The 27956-nt window shown below is 37.6% G+C and overlaps 1 protein-coding gene across 2 annotated transcripts in view; it reads left to right on the top strand.

The window, feature by feature from the left end:
- Positions 1–27956, top strand: part of col9a2 (procollagen, type IX, alpha 2) — a 172585-nt gene that overhangs the window by 15242 nt on the left and 129387 nt on the right. Inside the window, exon 3 of one of the 2 annotated variants that reach the window (XM_044138731.1) lies at positions 17112–17167. The exons of the other annotated variant lie outside the window; for it this stretch is intronic. The gene's annotated coding sequence lies outside the window, so the exon portion shown is untranslated. The remainder of the gene's footprint in view (positions 1–17111; positions 17168–27956) is intronic. 2 annotated transcript variants of the gene reach the window in all.

Genomic DNA, 27956 nt, shown 5'->3' on the forward strand with positions numbered 1-27956 from the left:
GTTAGAATATTTCTCATAATACCAGCATGACAGTGGAACAAGTTATCATATGTCCATAAGTAGGCAAGTAGGCAAGTTTTCTGCAAGTTTTCTGCAAATAATTTTGGAGCTACATTTCACTGAAAAATCCTCAAATAGCCGAATCAATGAAAACGGAACTGCTAATAGGCGAGAGCCTACTTTTAATATAATGTTACTTTTGATCTGCAATCTGCTAATATTTACCACCAGTTAATTTATGCTTGTACGCTGTGAGTGTACTGGCATGAAGTGAATTTTGGTTTTTATGTTTGTGCCATGTAAAATTGCAGCATCCTGGCAAGCTAACTCTTGCTTGTTGCACACAGAAGGGAAAAAACAAAAACATGTAATGCTGTCTTGCAAAATAAGTCTTTGCACAGGGTTTTTAGTTTTTTCCATCGTGCATGCATCAAACGTGAGATTTTCTCTTTTTCTTACACAGTATGTGTGTGTTACAAAAGGTTTTGTGAAAACAAAATCCTTTTTTTGTCATTTTTGGGTAAGTATAAAAAAAATGTGATGCTTTAATCTAAGTATGCAACATTTATAGTCATGCCACATTTCTGACAGCGATGTGATGTGAATTGTGATTGAGACTGGAGCTCTAGTCATGCACTATTTAGCGAAAAGCATATGTTCCTTGTTTCATCAGCATTGCATCTGTGCTGCTTTTTTGTTCATATATTGTGAAGCAGCCACACAAAAAAGGACACACACATAGATACAAGTTTTACATTTTATTAATGGCATTTAAATAAATCTCTGTATATTGATTCACATTTCTGAACTATGTTTTCAATCAACATTTAATTTTAGAGAAACATGATAAATTATTAACATCTTGGAGAGCTCTTCTATGTTCTGGTGATAAAATTTACAGAAAGTGTCAAATATGTATTTTATTTGGGCTGCTTTGCTTCATTGCCATTTTTTTTTTAATCTCCAACCCTCTGTGATGCCTCTCTTTGATCTCCAAGTTGTTATGGTATGCGGCTTTGCAGTATGGTGACTGCAGATGACTGATGATCTTTCTGAATGAGTAATACAATCAGAGCCAAGAGGCGTTTAAGTAGGGGAGAGGGGGGGATAGATCAGCTGGAGATAGGGGAGTGAATCTAGGTGTCTTAATTTAGTGAGCCATAATTAAAAGTCTGTTTGCCAGGTTTCTCCTCGCCCTCCTCTGCAGCCCCTCCTCCCCTTGACAATTAAAGATTTAATCACCATCTGCAAAGAGGGGCCTGGGAAGTATGTCTGACCCAAAACACAAACAGCTAGATGATGCTCAGTAGGAACAATTGTTGGGACTTGGACACTGATAAATTGCTCCCTGCTTTCATCTCAGCATGGATTTGGTTACTAGCTTAGTTCCCGTTGGAACAATTGTTACAGAGTTGTTTTGGTTTTAATTTGGTTGTCTTTGACGTTGGTACAAGTTTAAGCTTCTATTGAAGATTCTTAGAAAACATCTCCTGATTAACAGCATAGTCACTGGTTTCCAATTAGGGTTTATTCTCATAATGGTGTTCACCATTATGAGAATAAACGTCCTTCATAGCTTAGATGGGATTCTCACACTTAAAAGTTTTCTCATCAAAATGTGACAGTGGTCATTTTGACAAAACACTACAGTTTTAACTTTAGGTACTTTTCACTGGACACATTTCCAAAAATTGAGATCTAGGACCCAGATTGTAGTATCCTGTTATCACTCATGATGGCCCAGTAACCACATGAGGGCACTCTTGCATGTCACAAATCACAAAACAGCAGAATCATTTAACTGTCGGGCTGACATTTAAAAATCCCATGATATCCTTGCATATCCATATTTTTCATCATCAGACCAGAGACAGCAGTGTGAAATGAGTGCAACTACTCATTTCACATATGTCTATGGGCCGTCTGTCTGTGTGAAAAAAACAAAAAAATAAAAATATGATTGGATCATCTTGAATGCCAACTCCAGATTTCCTTGGATTTGTAGGATCAGTAATAACAGCTAAATTCTGACTCATCGCAGGAGAGGATGCAGTGGCCATATGACTCTGATCTTTACAGAAGGTCCCCTCAAATCCAGTTCCTACTGACACTGGAACATTTACTGTATGTATCTCTGCTGCCAACTCTTATTCATTTGATTTCAGAGTGTAACCTTGTCTCAGAGTTGCTCCTGTGAAAAACTTTCCTTGAATTCTATTCTGTTGAAGATTAATGCTAGAAAACATGCCAGCATGCGAGTACATAAGGCAAAAACACCAGAAAAAAACATGTGCTTACTGGGACAGCAAGTTGGCTTTGAAAAGTAGATAAAACATAAGGAAAAGGTTTGAAAAAAATCAATGAATCATTACAGAAAATGGAAGAAAATGTTTATGTATGTGTGTATTTCTCATAGCAGTTTAAGCAAATCAATAGGCACATTCGATATTTGCTCACACCTCATATTTTTGTACTTTAAGCCTAGGACAAGCCAAATCCCCCTGTAAAAGACGACTTTATCTCAGACTTACCTCAGAGAGTAATTAAGTCACAAAGTGGAACTGTCTGGAGCTATCTGTCGAGAGACCATAGGCAGGCAAACTTTCAGACGATGACATATCATGAATTACAAGTCAGTCTTTTTCCTTGCCAAGCCTTATCGGGTTCAGAGACCTGTTCTAAGGGGGGAGCTTTAGTTTTGTGTATCAGGCCAGTGCTTAATGGAATTGATGGCTCTGTATCAACTTTACCCTAGCAGAGGAATGTAAATTGCAGTAGGCTTGAGTCTGAGGAGCTGGGCCAAAAAATAAACATAAAAAAACCTAACCCAGTTGTAGGGAAGCTGCTGATAAGAGGTTTTAGTTAAAAATATTCAGCTGTATGCCTTTCACCCCTGGAAAAACAATATTTTTTTTACTTGAATTTAGAATTACAGATGTCTGAGGAACATACAAGTCATACAGGACATGCACGAAGTAAAGACATCATGTAAAAATAAAGACATGATGGAACTGTATGCAGGGAGAGTGGAGATTAGAGGAAAAGGAAAAAGCATAAAGAGGCTGTAGTTCAAAGGCATGCAGTTTCCCGGCATGACAGGTAACATCACTTATAGCTGAGTGTCCGGACCAGAGGAGGAGCAGGCCTAATCTTGTAACAAGAAGCGAATTGTACCCATGATAAGCCTTGCATAAAGCTCTCATAAATGTTTGATTTTGTTTAGTGCACAACTTGGTATGAAAAACAAGTCTCATTACACAGAAATAGCTTAGCCAGTGCCGAGGGCCTCAGGATAGGCTTCCAGAGGCGTATATTGCAGACATAAGAAATAAGACGCAGTTGAGAAGTACAAATAAGAAAAAATGGGAAAGCGATTATTCTTGAGGACCATACTTTGTCTGAAAGTGACAGAACAAGTCTGGGAGGAATAGCATTTTTGGCAGAAACTGGTAAAGCAGCATAACTTTTCTTCTTTATTTCTTTTTTTTTTTTTCCAAAGCAACCACCATCTACTAAAGCAGAACTTTAACAGGATAAGAGCCGTAGCTGCGAGGCATCAATTTCCTGACAGCTGAGGGAAAAGATGACTTGCAAAGTGTGTCATCACGTTTTTCTTGAATGGAAGGATGCCAAATGTTCAGACCAGAGCAAAGTCAAATCTAGGGCAAGGTTTGTCTTTACTAAACTCCTGAGGTGTTATGGGATTTTGCAAGGCAGGAAAGTATTTAGCAGAAAGTTGGATTAATTATACATGACAGATTAAATATTTTATTTTGTGTCACAGCTGATCTATCTAGAATAAAAATCTTCTTTTACATTCCCTACTTTGCGTTTAAAAAACCCATTTATTTCTAAAACAATTAGGTCAGCTGGATATGAAATGGAGGTATCGGGGCCTCTCAGTTTATTTCAATCAATAATCTTATTTTGTAAAATAAATAAACAATCCCATGGCAAGTCTTTGAATTTCTGAAAGTAATGTCTGAAAAGCAGCAAAGTTTCATCCTATCGGATTTCTCTCTGCTCTGTTGCTAGCCAGACACAGGGATATCATATACAATCTGGCCATCACATAAAGACCATTTCTCCCACTATTGTAACAACCAATCATCATTCAAGCTATGCCTGTATGCTTCCATTAGAGAGATAGCAAGTCTGTCAGAAGCCAAGAACCTTCTAGCCAATGCATTCAGGGACTTTAGCCACAGTGAGGGCATTTTAGCTGATTAGCTTACCGTGCCATTCTTAACTTTTAATGCAAAGTTTGAGTATATGGATAAAAGAAGAGCCAGCACAGAAATGAACTAAGAGAGGAAAACCCGCCATTTAAAATAATTCTCAGCTCAACTGGAGCAGCAGGGTGGATTGATATCCTTTATACTCAAATTGTCAAATATGTTCTATTATTAGCCACATTAGCCTCTTATGTCGTTTTGATTAAACGGAGTGTTCTCTGTGCAGGACCTCACAACTTGAAGTGCATCATGACGTTGGGCGCAGATCGACAGAACACCATCACTGGACTGTCCATGTTTGAGAAGCTAATATTTAAATTGTTGGCTGTTATCCGGGACGTTTGATACTTCACTGTTGTAGAGACAGATGTTTTACTGAACTTTTTAAAGTTGCTTTCAAACATCTATGTTGTGGCATTAGCATGTAGCCTTAGCATTGTTGTGGCTTTGTTTGGCATTTACTCTGGGGGATAAAAGGCAGCATCCTCTGGTTGACATCAAACCAGAGGACGGAGAACCAATTTTTACATCGATTATTGTGTAACTTGTGAACAAAATGCATGATACTTCACGAGTAGAATGCAGGAGAGGACAAGCAAACATAGGGACTCACACTGACAACCTATTGCTTCCTTTCTAGCTACTATTTCATGGCTAAATGTGGAGTTATTGACTTTTCTTGCATGATTCTACCTTAAGTGTCTGACTCAGGTTTTCTTGAGCCCATTTTGCTTGAGCAAAAGCCTAAAGCAACATTCTTGTTTCAGATTTCTTCCCTTACTGGATATTAAGTAAACAAGCTCTCTTTAAAATCCTAAGAGTTGAGTTGATGACATTTAGCAATTACTTTTGCCTGCATATCTAATTGCAAAATCAATGTTGCATTTGTTTCCACATCTTGTATTCTCACTGGTTAGTAGACATCAGCATTCTTTACTCTTATTAAACGTTCTTCATGGGTTTTGTAAGTTGGTTTTATATTTCTGGAAGGACATTTTGTTTCCTTTTAATGAAAACCATGTAAAGCCAGCTTCCAAAAGTGAGTGTGATGCAGTCTTGTGACATTTAAAAATAAGAAAATAAATTCCAGCGGGAACACAATATTCCGATACAAGGAATAATATGCCAACCGTAATACTTGAATGTTACTTGTGTGTTTTATTTTATTTATTTTTAAGCACAAAATGACTCATTTTTAAATATATGTTCAGATTCCACACGCAAAAAAATGTCTCAAACATTGTGCTAGTCTCATGCACAGAAAGCACAAAGCTGAAAAGAAACATTAGATATTGCTTATATTGTCATATTTCTTTAGCACTATGAACAGCACATGAGTTTTGATAAATTTTATATGTATAAAAACACTCCACCCAACCCGTTACCTCATCCTTGGCTCCACAATTTCCAGAAGACCCTGCCATCATGGAAAATGGCCAATTCCATAAAATAGCCATTTCCCACTTTTCAGCTGTAAATGACGGTTGTGAGAGGCAACAACTAAACCTCAGTGAGTACCTTATCTGAAATAATAAAATGTTTTTCCTCTTTTCTCTTTAAATGTCAGATAAAACTTATTCATAGGGAAGAAACTGACAAGTTATTCTCAGCACTGACCTTACCTAACCTTTAATGCAAGTCACATTTGAAAGTACAAGGAAGTCAGAGTTCACATTTTCAGAAGCGGTTTGTGCATAAAGCCAAATAAACAAATCCACAAACACAAAATCAGTTACCCAGTAAGAGTGTGATCACTTAACTCAATATTATAGATATTAAATGTTGAAGACAATTATATATTTAGAATATTGCAATACAAATCTAGATTTGAACAGAGGGACTTACACCTGGCAAAAGACACAGGCTCAGGCAGTGAATATGTGTTGAATGTGGGAAGTGCGTATTTAGTTAAAGGAATGCAATGTTTTCAAGTGGTTAGCAAGTATCCTCGTTTACATCTGGGAGAACACTTTGCAAATGGAGCAAATGATTTCAACATGAATCCATAGTTTCATTTTCTGCTATGCATGAGGAGTGCTTTCCCTGGAATATGAGAGGACAGAGTCCTGAATTAGATATGGAGAATTAATAATTGATGCTGCTATAGTTGTTCGCAGACACCCATCATGCTCAACATGAACACTCATGTGTGGAATCTGGTTGAGGATCTGCTTTCCAAAAGTGGCAAGCTGGTCAAGGTTTTCTGCTTGTTAGTTACTTTTGGTCAAATTAAATATTGAACTTCTCAGAGGGAGGTGGCTCAATATCAGGCATACTGAGGCAAAACATTTTGTTGTTTGTAAAACGGTAACAGCCCAGCATAACATAGTGGAATCTTAGCATTAGTACAAATATTTAAGAGACACATTTAAAGCTGTAGTGAGAGAATTTGAATCATTGTTTGGTAAACACAAAAATGAAAATTAGTTTTAAAATAAAGGAAAATTGAGGTTTTAAGTTTATAGTGTGACTGGCCAGTTGTATTGTTACTATTTGCATTAATTAACAGATTTAGCTATTTTAGATAACCGAGAAACTGCTGGCGAAACCTTTAAAGATAATTGCCAGTAAAATCTTTTTTTTGTTGTCAATCTTTATTTTATCAAGATAAATTCCAAGTGTCCATACACCCAACTCTGTAGACTTGATGTAAGGAATAACACTACTTTACTTGCAAGTCATTATCTAATGTGATGGGAACAGTATGAGCATCTACATGTATTACAAGCACAACGAGATGTACAGAGTCAACCAGATGGTATATATGTACGTTTCCAGTTTTTTAAAATAAAACTTTGTGAGTGCGGCTTATAGTAAGGTGCACTCTGTAGTGTATATAGCAAAATACGGTATTGTCCAAATTCACCTTGGAATCTGTCAAAAGTTGTCCTTCTGTCATGTTTTTAATACTGGTATTTGTTGTGATGTCATTGACCTGGGATTTTTTGTTTTTTTCATCCATCTTTTGCATTCACACCAAAGAGTTACACTTTTGTCTCATCGTTTAAGAAATTTGCAAAACGCTCAGAGTTTGAGTGTTTTCAACACTGTCATTACAAGGTATTAGTGTGGAGAAATTTAGAAAAGAAATTAATTCAATTTGGAATAAGTTTGTAATGCAGAAAATTGTGGATAAAGTGAAGCATTATGAATACTCTCCAGATGCGCTGCAGCATTTCAGTATCTGTAACGTAGTTTCACTTTAAGAATATTTCAGCAGTTTTTGAACAGATTTTTTTTAACCTTTTTTTCAATTTTCATACTTACTTCCTTGTTCATTCTTGTTTGCCAGTTTTAAACATTAAATTGTTTATCTGAGTGAGGATTTGGGCAAACTTAGATCGATAGCTATTTTCTTGTTGCAATTTCTGGACTTATGAAGCGTGAAATACAACTACATTGCTTGAATGCACGCTTGTTTTTTTTTTTTTTTCATTCTGAAGACTGACTAAGGAATAGAGACTTCTGACTGTAAAGCCCAGATTGTCTTATATTATAGGTTTAAAGTTCCTTGTCACTGAAAAACTCAAAATACACATATGCTATATGTTTATATATGCTATATGTATAAAAGTAATCCTATAATATGTTGTTCTATAGATTTATTTTAGGTTTTTCAATATTTATGGCAAAAGTTGAAAAACGAAAAAACCTTTTATTTCTTGTCCTTTTTTAAATGAACCTAAACGGTTTAGTATCAAATATCAGTAAGGGCTATATATTTGTCAGGTAGGATCATTTTGAATTCCACCCGGTGAATGCGTATTTGGGGAGACTTTGACTTATGCAATCATGGGCCCCAAAAATATTTAAGTTGAACAAAGACAATCGTAACGCAAGAGAGACCAGTGTCATCTGAGCCAGAGCAAGGCGTGACCGATTGCAAGCGAACTTGATCGACTACTTTGCATGACGCACAATCAGATAAAATGGCCATCACTCTAGAGCTATCGCACCATAAATCACTTGAGAGATATGAAGGAATATGTATTCTCTTTCATCATAAATCACAGTTATTCCTCATCTAAGAGTCAATTATCTAACCCGCAACAAATGGCTCGGCAATGACCTTGAAGATAGGATGTACAGTAAATGCAGCGAGGCCACAATATGAGTTTTTGAGTCTACAACACATTATTAAAAGCTATTTGAGAAGGGATTTATGGACAATTAAAAAGTATTGTATTTAAAAAGTTCCATATAAAACAAGTCATATTATACTTGCATGTCATGTTCCACTGCATGAAATCTTTCAGTATGGATGCCGTTTCAACTCAAGATACTTGTAAAGTGGTACATTTTATTTTCAAACCAAGCAGTCAAATGTTATTGTAATTGCATAACAATTGTCATTATTTAAAGGCATTCAGAGACGAAGTTGTAGTTGAATGTAAATTTGTAAAACTGTTTTTATTTGGTTCTCTGGTTCTGACCTGGGTGTTCCTCCTTTTTCAAGTTAGGTTTGAGCTGCGCACATCAATCGTGTCGTTCTGCCCGTAACACTTTGCTGTAGCTGCCACAGTCTTACAAAAAGTAGTTAATATGTAGGAGAGCAAGAAGGACTTGAAGACTAATAATTTTGGCAACTTTCGGCTTTGGGTTTGTCTTTATAATAAGATCAAAATAGATAAATAAATGGTACTGGTAATATACTTCCTTATAACCTTCAGCCCCTTTATTCCTGTGGCCTCCTTTCCTTTTTTCCATCCTTTGCTCTTTCTTTCTCCAATTATCCTTCATAATGCACTGTCTTGTCTCCACCAACTTTCTTTCTATTTATTATCCTTTCTATTTTTATTCTTCCTTCATTTCTTGTAGCCTTCCCTCCTACTCTCTGTTCTTGTGTCCATTCTGTGTCAGTCAGCACCTGGTATTTGAAGGCTATCGAGCTTAGTGCAAAAATCTCTCCCCTACCATGACAGGGAATTTTTTCTATTCATATTTTTTAGATGGAGGTAGAAATTAGAAATATTTTGGTTGTTAAACATATAGTTTTTTCACAAAAATTAAAAAATCAGAATGTTTATATGTGACAGTTAAGACAGTTGTCATAACTGTGATTATATGACAACCTACATAAATAATTGCGATGGGACTTTTATTTTCCACCTTGGTATTAGTAGTAAATTGAGGAACCATCTTAGTAATTGTCATTCTAACCGAAAGTCTAAAACTGTCTTTGTGAAATATAACATTTTTAAATTCTCCCTTTTTATTCCTGGGTTTAGACATTCATGTTTTTGTTTATGGCATTTGTAAAAAAATAAAAATAATGTTGACTGCGTTTCCAAAACATTTTTACTCCACAGATAAAATCTCAGTGCCCCTCCTAGTATTCTGACCCTTTCTTTGCCACGAGGGATGTTTATCTGAGATGCTAGGACGCTGATTTCTTTACAAGGTCATCTTCCTCCCCTGTCAGTTTTCTCCTTTTATCCACTAACAGGAGATTAAAGCCAATATATCTCTATGATAAGCAAACTTTGCAACAACTAGGTAATTTACAGCATTAATAGTTAATAGTCATGTACTGCATATCTGCAGTGAAATTTCACGGGTATATTTTGTGAGGTTTTTTTTTGTTGTTGTTTTTTTTAAACTTTAATATACGCTAGTTTGTGAGGCAAAGATTGAAGGTCCCCAATCTAACAGAAGATTGGTAGAAAGTGAGAAGCAAAAGAGTGAAGTAGTTGTGCATCAATGAGGTGAGAAATTGCAAGAGCTGCACAGATGGCCTGCTCTCACCTTCATCAAGCTCCCTCTCTATCAGTCTTATTTGCCTTGGCGTTAATGCCACATGACATGACCTTCCTTATATACCTTCACAGGAGGTTTTATTTTCAGTAATATTTAGCACTTACTCTCTTGTATGTCTCCACGATTGATTCCTCTTGTTCAGTTGTAGGCATCCATATTGAGTCATTTCTATGTTAAGAAAAACTGATTATCAAGATTATCTTTGCAAACTACAATGATTCAACGTTTGTGTTTAAAATTTGGCAATTCATAAGGGTTAAGGCAAGAAAAATACAAAAAGAAACTTATGAGCTATCTCCAATTCTGACCAACCATTTATGTCCACATATTAATTTATTAGTAATAAATTACTATTTATTACTAATAAAAAGTAATTATTTATGACTAATAAATGATATTTATTTGTCATAAATAACTAATAAACTAATGACTAATAAATGACATATATTAGTCATAAATAATTACTTTTTATTTACTAATAAAACGTATGTTATTACTTTTTCCCCCAAAGTAATAACATACAAGGCAGAAGATGGTTCTCATTCCCGAATCAGCTGTCTTATCAATTTATTTTAGAAATGTCAAAAGCAGAAATTATCTAAATGTCAGGGGTTCTTCAAGAGAAATGACTATAAATGATGAACATCTAAGACAGCATATGCTTTAGTAGTACTAAACAGACTGACGATTGTGTTTATAAAGTATGCTATTTCTACCGTCTCCCCTCCCACAGCTGTACTGTAAACCTTGTGTCTCACCCGTACTGTGCAGGAGTCAGTGTTGAATGTTGAGTTCCTGCTCAGTAAGTAAAGGTGACTTGAACTATAATTGGAGGAGTAACTCCAAAGGCAGTACATTTTCTTTTAATTCATTTCTATCTTGATTTATAAGGTTAATCTAGTGAACACAAGGAAGCAGCTGTCTTGGTTTGCTTGCTTACCAGGACTCAGTGCCTTCTTTAAATGATGGCTTACATTTGAAATTGTGTTATTTGCATTCAGGGCTAGAATGAACTTTAACCACAATTTACACATATAAATGAAATCAAACTCTTAGTTGTGGCTTTTTTTGAGAAGTGCCATACTGCCAAAGGAAGCAGATGGAAAAGTTAAGACTTGTTTTAGCATGTGGGTTTCTGTGTGTACAGTCGTTCACAAGGGCAAATGGAGTTGCTCCTATCAGCATAGGAGCATGTGTGTCCAATGGTAGAGCTTAGATTGAAGCATATTAGTATTTTAATAATGGCCCAGTCAAAGTTTAGACCCAAATCTAAGCGAGAACCTGTGTCAAGACTTGAAAACTGGTGTACACAACTGTCCAATTCTATCCAATCTAAATTAACTTCACCTGTGGTGCAAAAAAGAAAATTTGAGTCTTCAAAGCAGCAAGGACGTATCCTAAAAAAAAACTTCCAGCACAAATTGCAGCAAAGGGTAGTTGAACATAGTAGTTTCACCGAGTGTTAAATATAAAAATAATTGACTTAAAGGCTTTTTCTGGCTCTATTGTACACATGGGTGTACATGTATACATATATGTACACATATACATAGGAATATGTAAGGATACGTGAGATTAAGATACTCATCTTTATCTTGGCATCGATTCATGAATGATTTTGTGCATCAGCCTTGTTTTTATTTTGTGCTTGTGGCCACACTTCCATTTCCCTCATAACCCTCTCATGCCAACGGAAGAAAAATGGCCAAATTTGTTCGTGGGAGAAGAGGATATAAGGTGATGGAGCGATGACAGAAGGAGCAAGTGATATAAAAAAAAAAAAAAGCAAGCTGGAAGGATGATGTGATGGAACAGCGGCCTCCCGGAGTCCGGGTCAGCTCCTGAACCCTGAAAGCACCCATTTGATCATGACATGTCAAGGATGGGAGAGGAGAGAGCGAGCAGGGAAGTAGAGCCGAGGAGAAAGATGGCACAACAGCCGGAAAAAACGCTCATCATTTGGCACGGGATTGAGTGATCCGTTCTAGGAACTAGTGAGCACATACGAGTGCGCGTGTGTGTACGTCTGTGCCTCACCGCCATTTCATGCACTGTCTCGCACCCATCACTCCTTATGGGAAGATGGTGTATGGCTTAGCCCATGGATTTGACGGACGGCGCATCACTGAGTCACATCGATCTGAGGGGTGGGGGCGGTTTAGAGAGGGAGGAGGTTGGAGTTTGGTTGTCACAGACAGTGAGATGGAGGATAGAATCAGACATGCAATCTCACAGCTATGGACCCCGGTGTGGAGGGACAGGTCGGGGCGATCCATCTCTCTGCATTACCCTCAGCCACAAGGACATTAAGCCAGAGGGATAAGGGTCTGTCTGGGGGTGTTTAGAGCTACGTCTGGTTATCTCTCTGCAGGGACCTAAAGGCCAGAAGCCAGTGTTGCACCATGCAGAAGGGCACTTTCTCTTCTTTGAAGTCTGTCAAAGTATAGATTGCATGGTATGTCTGAAGGCTTTCTGATTTGCACCCCTTGGCCAATAATGGCACTATTACTAAGTGCATTTTGCTAACTTTTAAACAAGAATTAAGAGGGGCATTGTCTAAAAATATAAGCATAATAGTCAACATTATTATCAAGGCACTTCACATGTGAAATGGATTAAATTTTTGTACAAAAATGCAAAACAATCATATTGACCGATTCAGATTAAGTCGAATAAATAATTTAGTTTCGTTCACTTTAATTTACGCAGTGCCAAATTACTAAAAATGTAGTCTGAAGGCACTGAATCAAACAGGAGAAATTTACATCTGGTCTTAGTAATATTAACTGAGATCAATCAAATTCACTTCAGCATAATCCAGTAATATAGTCACACTAATCTTCAGGCACCAGCTATCCAATACTATCATAATTATAGTACACTAAAGTCAGCCAGTTAATCATACTGCATCTAGGCATTGACTCTGCATTAAGCATGTGGCAACCATAAAGATGAACCACTCCTTATTGATAGATTGAAACCTTCAGCTGAACCAGGCTGGAGGTCAACTGCCAGCTTCCTGCATACATGTATATTCCTCTTTTAAAACTAGTCTGTCATGTCAATATTGAACTTACTTTTGACCTTTTGAATTTTTAATGTGGCGCTATACGTGGCAGATAACCATCCTGTCCGGTTTTTTTCATGATGGAGGATGATGTTGTAGGTTCAGTTTATGTTGTCAACTCTTTATCCAACTGAAATACCCAGTGAGACTGGCTGTCACAATTTAGATCACAATCTTTCTTTTAATACAATAACAAGAATTATATTAGATGATAAACTTATTAAATTTTTATACATTTCCATCATTGTTCTCAACAACTGACATGAAGTCACATTTTGTGAAATCCGCCCTTTAAACTTTTAACACTTTCTGCTACAGAAAGTTTGGGAGAACGGCTATTGTATTCACTCTACTAATAGAACGTCAAACTTAGAGTTCCAAGAGCCTGCCTTTAAATTATTAGTCTCAAGAGTTTTATAAAGCATTTGTTTTGACTAGATTTTACAGAATTAATCTTGTTTTAGTTGTTTTTTTCTATTTATTTTGTTGACAATTAACTAGGAACGAGTTGGTACGATATCCCCATCATTAAACAATGTGATCAAAAATGTAAAAAAATTTAACACCCCACTGCTGACGAAGCAATACTGCACACAATACTGCTGTTATTGTAGCTTAAAAAGTTTATTCATAGGCATTCTGATTTTGCTACATAAGCAATTGAAAAATATTGAAAAGGGCACAAACAATTTCAGAAATTTACGAAACTATCAAAAACAAAAGGATTGAACAGCAAAAATTCTGAAAACCAGGCAAATTCAGTGCTGTTTCTATGGTTCTCTGTTCTGTAGTTCTGATTTTTGTAAAATAACATTAGGAACAAGCTGCTGTTGACTCATTAATCAGGCAGATTAGCTGCATTGCTGAATTGAACAGCATGAATTGCCTGTTCAATTAACCAGTGCACAAGGTAATTTTTTACATGTCTTCTTAATAATGGCAAATGTGTAGAAGAATTTCCTTCCTTCAGTCAGCTGTCTTACCTTGTGCAGCAACAGGAAGGAGGAGAACAATTACTCTGGTCACTATGACCAGTATCACACTAACAGGGTTTCAAACTGTAGAATTGCTGTTGAAGTTTTAGAGGTTATGAAACCACTGCTTTTTAAATAAAACGTATACCTTGGTAACAGAATCACGATTGTGCCTAATTATAACTTAATTAAAACACAAAACACATTCTAGACAGAATATTTTATTATATCAGGCTAAATTTTTGCTATAACAGTGTGCATCCAAAAAAAGTTCTCATTTCATCTCCAGTGACTGGCCATGAGGGGCTCAAATGGAAGGACATATCCCACTGAGAATTAGAGGTAAAAACAGTGGGGGCTAATAGTTTGAAAACTGAGTTAACTCCATAGCTGCAATTTTGCTTTCAGTGAAATAAAAAAAAGAAAAAAAAGAGGGAAAAATAGCTATTAAAGTTCTTCTGGGTCAGTTTGACTTTGAGAAATGTCTGGAGGGAACAGGCGTGAAACTAATGAGTCCTTCACATTTTTTACCAAGCAAAAGTAAAGTGTGATGAATAGAACTCAGGTTTATGAACTTACAGCTTAGTTACTGCCTCATAGAGACTTTTAACTTTTAGTTTAACCTATGATGTCATTCTTGAAGTGGTGAATGTAGGAAATAAAATATTTTCTTCCACTCTCGACTGCAGCTTTCAATTAAAATTGCTGACTTAAAGACATGTCAGAAAAATGAGGAAGTTACAGACTGTGAGGTGTACCCGTCAGAAGAGAGCCCAGGCAAGACTGTTGTGATGAGACAAAGATAAAAAGCAAAGTTGATAATGCCTTTAACACCACGTTTGATGATGGTGTTTGTCTTTCTAAAACCTTGTCTGCCAGCCTTTGTTGTGTAGCTAGACCTCCACCCCCACTTTTCCCAGGGAGCCAAGGTGTGGGACTTTGCCGATCGATATCTTTTGCTCTCAGACTGATTACTTATTAGTGGACAGCGGAGAGTGAGGCGGCAGGAGACAGTAGTACTTTAACAGCCAGGGTCAAAACACTGGAAACAAGCGAGAAAGAGGGACAAATCAGGAGTACGAGGACCGTTCAGATATAAACTGTAAGATGTAGATAAGAAAATCCTATAATAAATGTTCATTAATAATCTACAGTTTTATGTTTCATAATGAAAACAAGGCCAACTTTTGGTTCGAAATGCCTAATATTACTTTGAGTTTCCTAGTTTCATCCTTGATTTGCACATGAACAGGACATGATACGTAGTCAAAAGATAAACATTTGCGATCCGGTGCAAAAGAGAAGCGTCTCTCCCCAGACGCATGGGTTGCATTGCACCTGCTTTAACAGATGCAAATTTCCCCAGATTAATTACTCATAACTGAAATGTTGTTCCAACACAAATGACTCCTCTCTCCAGAGGTGCTGAGAAAGACAAGTGAGCAACAACCACATTTAAAAAAAAGCACTTTATCTCACGCCTCAATGGGGGCACTTGGGCAATGTTCAGGGTTACGTGCAGTGCTATTTTTTCACAGAGCATATTTCATGTCTGCGAAAAACTTATGACACTGTCTATATTGCTTCTCTGCTTCAGTTAAACACCCCACAATTCTGTGCTGTATCAATATCACATGTGGCCAAACAAATATCACCTGGCCAACCCCATTATTGATTGGTAATATTGGCCCAGTTTTACTTATCGGATAGGTACTAATATGTAAAAATAACTAATATCGGCCAGTACTAATGTTAATGCCGATATATTGTGCAAGCCTCTTGGTTTCATCTGATCAGAGCACCTTCTTCTACAAAATTCTAATATGTCTTCTTTATTGTACCAGGATTACCAAATTCCTGCAGCTACCATGTTTTTTTTTATTCTTATGATTCTCTCATAAGGAGAGAATCATAATTCTCTCCTTATGATTGAAGTTGATGGCCATGTCTCAGGCCATGATTGATACATTAGACTAAACAGTATTTCTATATTGTTTTACAAATTAACCATTAAAGTTTTCAAACAAACCTCTGAGCCCTTCATTAAAAAAAAGCTGGTTTTATAGTGAGATTAAACTAAACTTTTGTACTGGTTGCTAATTAGTTGAATTCTGAAAGCATTTTCAAAATCCTATTTAGGGCTATCGAAGGTGGATCAATAAATGTACATGTCTTCATTCGAGACTTTAATTTTTAAACATATTTTGTGAAACAGTTGAAACAAAATGTAAAAATGTTCAATGTCTATAAATATTTCCACACAAAAAAGAAAAACCTAGACAACCTTTTGAGTACACAGTTTAATTTATGTTTTTTCCAATTATAGATATTATCAAAAAGAAGTATAAATTTAACAGCTCACACAAGTATAAGTGGTTTTAGTCACATAAACTGTACTCGGTGCATTTCTGGTTTCAGCTGTTTCCCAAATCTTCAACAGCAATCAGGATGATAAACCTCCCAATGTGACTTTCTGAGAAAATTGAGACATCCATAATGACCAACAGATGTTGATTCCGTGTTAATTGAGGTTATAAAAGTTAGAATGACATAAAGGAAGCAGATGACCTTTTTATTTTGTGGATAATGAGAAAAAACATTGCGATAGATCTTGCAGCCTGCTGTGCAGCTGTGCCGCTGTCAAATCAGAGATGCATTTTAAGCATATTGGATGTCTTTTGAAAGCCCTGCTGGTAAGAAATGGGTTGAGATATGTCAGATACTACACCACTTATATTTCTGGTTGCTTTGACAACTGCACAGTAAGTCGTAAAGCAGTTTTAAAACGCACGTTTTATGGTTCGTCTCATCTTTTTGATAATATGTCGTTTTCTTTCTGTAACATTATCCTCCCTAAGAAATGCAAATAGGCCCCATCTTTAATAAAGCACATGGAAATGACCGTACACACTCCCACATGTATTGACATATCTTCGACACATGCAGTTAAGTCCATGGGGGGGTGAACATCGGCATTTCACAGGGAACTCTCCTGGCTGTGAAAGTAGAGTGTGTATTTGGAATTGTATGTAAGTGCTTTATGCACACTTTTATGTTGGTTTTTTTTTGTCCCTTCAGCACGTTTGTGAATGCACCTGCTGGGCGTGTTTACCCATACCACACTCTCGGCGAGCGTAAGTACACACCGCTGCCTCTGCGACACAGCTCGGCTCTCTGTGTGCAGAAAGGCGAGAGCCTCAAAGCTTTGATATACCCTCGCAGTGTTGCAAGGTGATTCCGAGGCTGTCAAGAGACCCCGGCAAAACCAGACCTTCTCGCTAGCCGGATGTTTGAATTAAAGCACGGAGCCGCCGTGGAGCCTCTGTGTGCATACTCATACACACGTTCTCCTGTTTGCCCCTCACAGTGGCGAGGATCTCTGCCATGTCAATAAGAGTGAGAGCAGCCAAGATTTTAATGGGAATATAATCTCCTGGCTGTTTGTGCTTTCTTTGGCACTCACTGTGCAGTTTTTTTTTTCCTTTAGTGTGCATCACTGGATTTCAGTTTGGCAGACAGGTGAAGGACAGGGCAAAAAAAAATAGCTTAATCAACTGAAGAGTAAAACCTAAAGGAGAAAGTGTGATAATATGTTCGAAAGGAACAGACGTGAAGGAGGACCGATAAGTATCTGGTTCATCCCAGGTGGTTTTCTCATTGTATTTCATACCGTGCCAAGCTTTCCACTCTGGCCTTCTCAGTAATGTGTTTTTATGATATTGCACCATCCCAGTGTGACTCTCACACTCGCAACTAGACTCAATGATCCTTTCGGTGGACTTGCGGTTACCAAAGACCTCTTCTCTGGGAGATAAGAAGTTCCTATAGAAAAGCGAGTGAAACAGGGTGGAAGTAAGATACAGAGTGATAAGGCTGCTGATAGGGTGGAGAGAAATAACACTGAGTGGTGCATGACTCCCCGAGTCCTCCTGTGACTAACAATGTTGTCCTTAAGCTGGCATGGGTTATTCTTTCTTCTCTTCTTTCTCTTAAACAATGATTCATCTGACTCCCAGCTACTCTGCAGTCAAGAGGCAAATCCATCTTTAAAAATTTGGTATTCTTACTAAGTGCTAAATCGTCTTTACGTCAGACAAAATACGTTTGATGAATATTATTCCATAAAAATATTTTACATTAATTTTTTTTAAAAATCACAGTAAGATGATTTGTGATGCAAGAGATGTTCAGAAGAAACCCTACTCTGACTATTTATTCGGAGGTTTAGAAAACTGAAATCTTGATTTTGGACTGTTTGAAGTCGTGGAGCTTGATCATCACTAATTTTAAATAGCTCTTTTGAAAATGCTGGCATACTATGCTACTTTCTCCGATTAATTCAGACTTCCTATGCAGTCATGATAAGTCTGCTGAAAATATTAAATGTAGGTCACATTGGGTCTATTTGTAAGGCAAGCACATTCATCAATGGGACAATTCAAAGTCCTTTATGGAATTTTTAGTATTTCTTAAGGTCTGGATAAGGGAAAGTTGAGTATAGAGAAATGATTGAATTTGCTGACTTCATTCTGCTTAATATATATTTTTTCACGGGCATCCTTCCATGCATTGTTTTTTCCTTTCTGCCAGTGTAGGAAGATCTGTCATAGACTAACTAAAAGTATTTGTACTTTAAGTGTGTATAAGTAAAGAAATGTCCAGCCTTTAGAACTTTTTCTACATTTTAGTCTTGAGTCATATTCCTCGTATAAGCTCTTACCACAAGCTCTAATTCGGTTTTTACTCATTCTGACACTGAAGCAGTGCAACTGTGTTGCAGCTGCGTCATACTCATACATCTGTATCGTCATTAATGTTGCAGGGATGTAGGCAAAAATCTAGTAATTTACAGAACTCTGAAAGCTTAAGACAGTTACAGACCATGAATGTAATTTTTTTTATGTTATATACGCCTTCACTGCTGGTGTTTCAGTCCCTCCAAGTATCAGATTCAACCTTACTTTCTCAATTTGTTTCCTAGGGTCAGAAGTTAGGCAAAGCCCTTGGGATAAGGGTTTACTGCTTTTCCTTAAGATGCTTTACCTTTCCTCCTTTAAAAAGATCCACACCTCTGAGACAGCATCACCATGGGAAATCAAATTCCTTAGATTGGCTTTCACATTTCCCCGACTCCCCGGGCAATACAAATTTCAAAGATCAGCCACGAAAAACATGCTACAGAAAGAAATAAATGTCTGAAAACTGGCCCACCAGCCAATGTCACCCCTAAAAGCTTTGGGTTTTACACAAAGTCAAAGTTATGGTCGCCTACAGGTATATTTTATCAGTGCTGCATTTTTTTTTCTTTCTGCGTGTTTCCTGGAAGTTGTCTCTACATTTAATTTATATATTAAAAAAAAAGAAACTCTACACCAGGGGTCACCAAACTCGGTCCTCGAGGGCCGGCATCCTGCACATTTTAGTTCTCTCCCTGGTGGCACCAACAACCTTTTCAGCACGTCAATGTTCTTCTGAGGCCTTCTAACGAGCCATCATCTGATTCAGGTGCGTTAAACCAAGGAGAGAACTAAAACATGCAGGAGGCCGGCCCTCGAGGACCGAGTTTGGGGACCCCTGCTCTGCACGTTCATTAGACCCCTGCACCTCAAAAGATCTGTTTTTTTGCTTGATCGAAATGTACAAGTTGCAGAAGTCCTGAAAACACTCTACCAAAGAAAGTCATGATGAACAGTTGTTTCACTAGACCATCTAATGAACCCTTTTGCATACTGTGTCTAATAATGTGAATTTGCAAAGCAGCTGCTTAGTTCAAACATTTTTGTTTACCTCACTGTCCTGTGCAGTAACCCAAGGACTTCTCTATTTGTGGAACCCATTATTCAAAATATATTTGCATTCATCTCCCATCACACATTTCAATTGTTCTTATTCCTGGAATAAAGACCAACTTATTCATTTTCGAAAGCATTTGTGGTGTACATTGTCTTACTCATCAAGAATCCTATTTTTTAATTGCCTAACAATGGTGTTGCAATGTGCTTCAGATGTTCTCTAGTTTTTCCCATTTAATGTAGGTTTATTCCTGTCTTAAATGTTTCTTTAAACAGCTTTCAGATTGTGTTCTGGTTTAGATTACTATTTTTATCGTGCCAGCAATCCAATCTATGAACATGAGTTTCAATTTTCTTGCCAATCTTCAACATGTGTATTATTCAAAAATATAGCAAAAATAGCTGAATCGTTAACTGCATTGGCCTTTCTTTGGTCATTGCGGTGAATTGATAAATTATCTGCTGCTATGATTGTTATGAATCCAAGGAATTTCCTCATAGAAAGTTTCCAAATTTAGCAAAATGGGAGCTGCTACATGTGCTACATCGTTCTTTTGTATACACCGATTTGTTAGGCAGTTTTAGAAATGCAGGAAAAATATAAAATTGCACAAAATAGATATGAAATATTGGCGCAAAGTAAAGAAGAAAAAAACTGGAGTCATGCAGTTTTGGTGGCGATAAAACCTTCCCTCTGTTTCAAATTGTTTGATCCCGGTTATGTATTTGGCACTCTATACATGATGAGCAGTCTTGATGTGAAAGTTGCATTGTTAATAATGGAGGCACTAGGTCTACTATCTCTTCACAGACCTTTTCATACTAGCTGTGAGCTATTCCCTCCCCTGGGTGAGGTATTAATAATCTAGAGGTAGATCCAAGCACTGTCAGAACAAGTGTGCCACTGTTTTGAGGTGATATGTGACTATACCACCCACTGCAACACAACCGTACTCTGCCTCTGTGTACTAACAGGCACAGTCATTTCACTGTTGCTCTGTCTGAAGGTGTCTGGGCTTTTAAGGCTGTTTTCCTCTGCTTGTAGTTTCATGTTATCGTCTGGATTTCCACGTTTTTCATTTCAAAGTTGTACACTTTCTCAAACTCTTAGTTTCAGGTTTCCCTGTCCATTTCGGTTCAATTTTGAATACAAAACCTAGCAGTGATAGTTGTACAGGGGTCTATCATAGAGGGAAAGATGAGGAGAAAGATGCTTCTGCTACTACCATGCTTAACTGGAAGGATGGTATAGGCCTGGTGATGAGCCATGCCTGGCTTTCTCCAGCGTAGGGCTGTCAACGTCACATGTGATTAATCTGAAAATTTGAGCGGTTACAAAATAAAGATTAATCAAACGACCTATTTTGACCTAAAAGCCTCTAGCCTGTGGAGGGTTACCTAGTTTATATTAGAGCATTATGGACTAGACACACATGGAGCGCCAAAATACAGTGAGCGAAAGGAAAAGTTGGCTCACGCTGCTGAAAAAGTTAAAGTATGATTACTTTTTAAAGGTACTGTCACATAATTATAGCAGACCATCCGAATCGTGATTCCTCATGGAGTGAACTGTAAGTAGAAGTCAAGCTTAAATTGTAAAACCAGAAATTTGCAATTGAATTTGATGTGTGTGGTTGCACTGACATGCATTTGATTTTTAAATTAAATACAAAGAAGAATCAATAGCAGGGGACAAAATATGCAGAAATTTTGGCCAATATGCATTGCACAATATGACTGGATCCTAATTCTCAAACTGTCAAGAACCTTATATAATTAAATAAAAATTGTTGCAAAAGGTTTTTAATAATATGACAGGATATGAGAGTGGTATGGGTCTAGCTTCAGAAAATGTGAATATTAATTGGTGGCATAGGATTTCTTCTGCAGAACTCCACACTGTGTACCGTTATCTCTCCTTGCTCATTAATCAAAGACTGACACAGTGGAGGAGGTCCCTAGGTAGCCTTACTTGATTTTCCACCACACCCATTTTAATTGTTGGCAATCAGTTATTCTAATGAGTAGAAATGCATGTAAAAAAATATAAAAAAAGGAATTAGACTATTTTAATCTACCAAGCTAGGGATCAGACAAGCACACAACTCAAATTTCTGATTTCCTGTTTGTTGTTGTGTAAGATTACATTTTAATTTCTAAGTATAAACTTAATTGACTTATCTTATATTTTTCCAAACAGTATTGCTTTGCCAGGTTGTTCTTGTATATTTCTTGTATATTTGTATTTCTTCTGTATTTCTGTATTTTATTCTTTTTGCTTGAACAGACAAAATATATTGAAAGCATTTTTTGTTTATTTTTTGCTGGTTCTGTGAATTTATATCAGTTCTGTGTGAGTGGGAGCTTTTATCTGTCTCTCCTCAATATGTACTCTACATGTCTCCTGCCGTAGAGGAACAGAAATGGAGGAGGGGGAGGCAAGCGTTAAGGGGGTAACACTTTGCAAAACCAAAAGCCAGGAGAATGTTAGACAAGTATAACACCTAAACCCTCTGTTTGCATTTGTTTCATCTTGCCTGTTTGTGACTGTGCAGGTGCACGGCTCCCCTGCTGTACGCTGCCAGGTGCTGGTTAGCCGTGCATGCCAAATTGCTGTGTTGTACCGCCGCGCCGTGTGCTGTGGCTGCTCTCTGATATGCCAGTCATGGATGAGATAGTTGGAGACTTGAAAGTGGCTGAAAGTAGCTCAGAGTCAGTCTCGGTGTTTAGGCAGGCAGGTTGAGGTTTACCTGACAAGCCTCTTAAAACATTTAATCCTGTTAATTCACAGTGTAAGTCTGTTTGCAGCACAGTTCTCATCCACAAGTAAGAGCTCAGCCCCTACTGAGTTTGTCTGAGACAAGTTAAGCTGGAAAGTCTTCACATGGCAACATTAGTCTGTGTGTCTGCAGGGGCTGGCATGGGGGACCTTTAGGATTATTTTTAAACAGGGACAATTTTTTGTTGGCTTTGTGTTTTCGAGCAGTGGTGACCCAGGTCAAACTGTGAAATGTTAATTCCACTGTTGTTATCTTCGGCCATGGCTGTTAACACAAAATTCAGTTCTGGCATCTTATCTATCTTGCATTACTTGTTTCTTAGGAATTAATGAAATGGAGTACCTAGCAAAATAATTGTACATAACATCACAACACATTAATAATTTGCATGTGCTAGTCAAAGCATTTGCGTTATAATGGCCCAGTTAAAGTCCACACTAGCCTAATGTAAAATCTGCTACAGGGCTTGAAAATTACTGTTCACAGACACTTGTCACCAAATCTTTAGCTATTTTTTTCAAAAAAGAAATAGGCATGAATTTCTGTCTCAAGGTGTTCCACACTCATAGCAGTATATCCCAAAATACCTGCAGGTGTAATTGCAGCTAGAGGTGCTTTCTACAACGGATATTGGCAAGTGTGGTCCTTGAGGGACCCTTTTAGATGTCTCTGCTACAACGCCTGGCAATTGAATCATCTCCGCAGCCTGCCACCATTTTCATCCCACCTCACGGTTATACACTACTCTGTGCTGGTCTGTAACAATACAATGATGTTTGTGGTCACAACATGACAAAATGGGGAAAGGTTCAAGGGGTATAAAGTTATTTGCAAGACACTCTGGGCAGTTCCATTTTATGTGCCAACTAACATGTTTCTTTTACACGTTTTCCAGAATATTTAGTTCCCCATCCCGTCTCCTCTAAGGATGGCTCTTAACTGTATCACGGCAGCCCCTCCAATGAGTTATAGCACTCTGTGATTCATTGAGCAATTCTGATGAGGTTATGAGTGAGCCAAGGACAAAGTTATCTCTCCTCTTCCCAACTGAAACTGAGTTTATTAGCCTTCAAAGCAATAGACCTTTTAGAGGAAAAAATGTAATCCTTCATTCCTATACCTCAGCCAAGCACTTCCTATGGCACATGGTGATACAGAAACAGGAACAGACATGGGGAGAAAAAAAATGAAATCCGGGAAAATCATTACACTCCTGCCGTGACTTGTAGAGACTATACAGTGTAATTCATCCTGAAGCTTGTTCCACTCAGAATGGCCCTATTTACAGGTTTCCATAGTGAAAAAAGAAGAGCAGTGGGAGGGGAGAGCCACCGATGGGAGCAAGACTGCGACACTGGGGTGCTTTTGCGTTTTGTTAGAATTTATGGAGAATCATGACCACAATTTGTAATTGAATGACCTGAAAAGTTTTCTTCCTAAAGTCAGAACAAGTCCGTATATCTAGCCATCCATATTTCATCTGTGTCGTGTTCCTACTATTCACAGTATCTTGTATCTTCAATTGCATGTTTTTTTTTCCTCTCTAGGGTAATCATTACAGATCGTGTAGTCTCTATAGATCCCGCACTTTCAGTGAGAGATGTATTTTTAACTATTCTCCTGTGGATTGTTCACGTTCCACAGGCAAAATGCTCCAAAAATACATCAGGGTAGGATGTGAAGCTCTTAATATCTGACTTATCACGCTGATATACTTAATGAAATCCTCAACAATTTGCAGGGGCTGACTTTTTTGTCGCTTCTTATACAGTCTTGTTTTTCCATCTGAATGCTTGTAGCAGTCTATATTAGAGCACATTCCCTAATATTATCTAAATCATTGTTGTTGAAAGAACCAGGAAAAAAAATCCAGATGTCTACCCCCCCACCCCCCCCACCCCGCCCAATTGCTGTTTGTAGTTTCTAAGCGGACCAATAAAACTTACTAGTTTACTAACCCTATTGTGCAATATTAGGATTATAACCAAGAAGTACATATTTCCCTTTTTTGGATCCTCTATTTACCTTTTAAGAAACCAACCAATTAATTGTTTTTGTGTGCGTTTCAAGGCTTTGATTTAAGATTTGAAATCACCAGTGTAATTCAGTAGCACATTCCCACAATGATCCCATTGTGGGATTCCATTGATCCACAATGGGATCCCATTGATCCCATAAATAAATAATTTATGTAACTACAAATAAATTATTTATGTAACTATAAATAACAATTTATTTATAGTTTTCCTTGCAAACACATCTCCATCTGGCAGAACGTGTCACCGGGAATGACCCTCAGCCAACATCGTGATTCATCTGCATGCAAGATCATTCTATGCTTGTCGATTCTGCTACGGTTATTGTGTTGGAACAAGATTCTCTCCGTGGTATTGTCATGATATGCCTTGCTGCAAGGCAATATAGTCCTAACCTATGTGCAGCTGCACAGCTCAGTATACTCCGTTTGATGCTCACAACAACTAGACTTCAGATTTATGGCTTGAGCGGGCCAGGATGATTTGCTTGATGGTCGAGTCGAGCTTGGGCTTCTGAGGCGTGTTTAATAAGCCTGCAAAACATGCAGCACAGAGAAAGCCAAATGAGAATGTACAATGTAAAGTTGTTACTCTAATTATTGCAGAGAAGTAGATACTTTAACCTGTTGAGGAAATAAAGTAAATAGAGTGCAAAAGTTAATCAAACTGTAACAAGCATGCAGTCGTGGCTCCACTCGAGCACTTGACTCGCTCGGTCGTTAAAACAAGCAACCAAATGGAGCTGGAAGACGCTAAGCAAAAGCTAAAATGAGAGAGGTTACACTTCTCATCAAAATGGTGGTCTAAATACAAAAGCAATAAAATCTTAATAAAAAGAATGTCTGGTTTACTTTAATATGTCAGACCTATAGTTGAAGTTAATCAGTCGAATTGGAGCGGACACGCCTATGGGGTTGTGTTGTGTTTGCTTTTTAGGCCTGATCTAAGCATTAAAGTACTAAGATACATTAATGCAATCAATCAGGAACCAACTACATTCTTCACATACCTCTGAGAACCTTGCCAAGACCCTGAACAAACCAGCCACATTCTGGTTCAAAGTTGTAGCACGAACTCCATCTTATATGAAAAGGTCCTTGGAAACCAGGCTCACATCAATAAAAGTAAGAGTTTAATAAGAAAGTAATGAAAGCCAGGGTGAAATAAGCAAGAACAGTCCACCATTGGTGGAAATGTTTTTTTTTTCTTTCTCCCCGTTGTATTTAAGAGCCCTCGGGTGACTGTATAGGAAATGTGACATGCTCCATTGTTTCACATTATAATCCCTGAAGGTGGACTTTATAAATCCACTTGTAGTCAAATTTAGCTTGAAATTCTGCCATTTAGTTTTATGGTATGGGAATGGCATTCTCTCCAAATTATTTATGAGCTGCCCTGTCAGAGCATTGACCCCAAGCGTGAGAGGACAAGGGGACATAATTAAAGTGTCAAAACAGGCTGGTTACACAACAGTCGAGTGACAAAATTATTGGATCAAGTGCGCACCGAAGGAAAGAGAGCACATACGGGATACAGCACATGCATGGAAAAATACGTGCCAGCCCAAATTATAAGATACGTCACTTAACTCTTCACCTCTTTCATCACTAATGTATAGACGCGGTACTTTTTATCACACGCAGCAACACACATATGCATACAGCTCACTTTGAGATTCATTTCGCCTCAGGACACAGACCGTCCTCCACTGACTGTTTATGAACTCATCTGTTTTCTGCAGACAGGCTGGCGATGAGGACATTTATATTGTGTTGCAGTATGGCAACATATTCAATATAATTAATCTAGTGTCTAATTTGCCCGCAGTGGTCCCCCACGCATCCTGTCAACTTGTATAGCCATCTTACAGCATGTCTTTAAAAAAAAAAAAAAAAAAAAAAGCGCTTACCATTCATAGATGGTTTTTGGTTTATTTCTAACAGTTGAAAGGGAATTTGTGGAGTGACTTTTTTTCAGAGGACCTAGAGTTATATATATATATCAGGTGCTGTTTTGTCCAAAATTAATTTAGAGAATGCATAATAACGCAGGGGCTTATAGTAAAATTGTAACAGAGATAAAAGCTTACCTTTTCAGACAAGTATATTGAAATCGCTGGCAAGAGGTAAACATACTATATGTGGTTGTTTGTGGGAGAAACCGATAGATGTGAGCTATTTTGGTGCACTAGAACCAGTGGGTTTTGGTCAGAAACCTTCACTTTTTCGCTCTAATGGGAGCTGGAGATCAATAATGCATCGGCCAGCAGATGGGTGGATGTCCCTCCTGTCATTCGTTGCCTCTCCCTCATCATTTCCTCATCCAAAGTATTAGAAAACAAAGGTGAAAGAAAGTGGGGAAAGGCACCACGACAGAGGAGAAAAACAAAGAGAGCAAGAGTGATGAGCATCTCAAGGCTTCTTTGTCAGTGGCTTGAATGGAATTGAAAAGTCTTAGGTAGAAAAATTGAGTGTATTCAGAGTAAATGTCATAGAATGTGACTTTGAGGACACGATTTCTTTGCAATTTGTGATTTTAATTTCAGTCTTTTGTTGCATATCAAGTTAGCAGAGTCATACTATTTCATTTTATTCAACCGTAGAAGCTTGTAAAAAAAAGCCGTTACGGTTTTCAAGGACAGATCAAACTGAGGAATAAGTAGAAAAATTCTCAAATTTGAAATTTCTGGAAAAACAATCTGAGAGACGAACCACTCTGCAGTCGAAAAAGTGACTCAACAGTGCACATTTGGTGTGTCAAGCGAGTTTATGTAGAGCTACAAAATTCATCACTGTTTTTCTTTTCTCTGTCTAATAAGTTCAGTGCAGTTTTACAACATTAATCTTAAGGTACATATATAAAATACCAAAGTCATTTACTACCAAAGCTACCCACTATGTGTTACAAATGTGTAAATAAAATAAAATAAATAAATAAATTCTTTTTTACTTACTACAGCTAAAATGCAGTTCCATTTTTACTTCCAAGCTACTCTTACCAATAGCAGCTCCTGGCAACTCTCCTCCCAGGGAGGACTGACACACATCAGTAAAACCCATTTTATCAAATTCATGATGTACCTTTAACCCTGTTGGAAATGCAGCCTAGATTAGCTGAAATAGGCTTTTAGTTCCTTTAAAAGGGGCCCTTTGGCTATTCCTTTAAAAGCAGCTAATGATAGCTATTGACAGTTATTTTACTTAGTACTCACCTTACTTACTTTAGTGCAAAATGCCTCTGGTTCTCGCTGGTTTGTTTTATGTTTTTGGATTGTGGCCTTAGTCATTTATTTTCAAAGTTTTGAGTTTCCACTTC

Source organism: Gambusia affinis, linkage group LG14 (assembly GCF_019740435.1).
Source record: "Gambusia affinis linkage group LG14, SWU_Gaff_1.0, whole genome shotgun sequence".
Lineage (NCBI taxonomy): Eukaryota > Metazoa > Chordata > Actinopteri > Cyprinodontiformes > Poeciliidae > Gambusia > Gambusia affinis.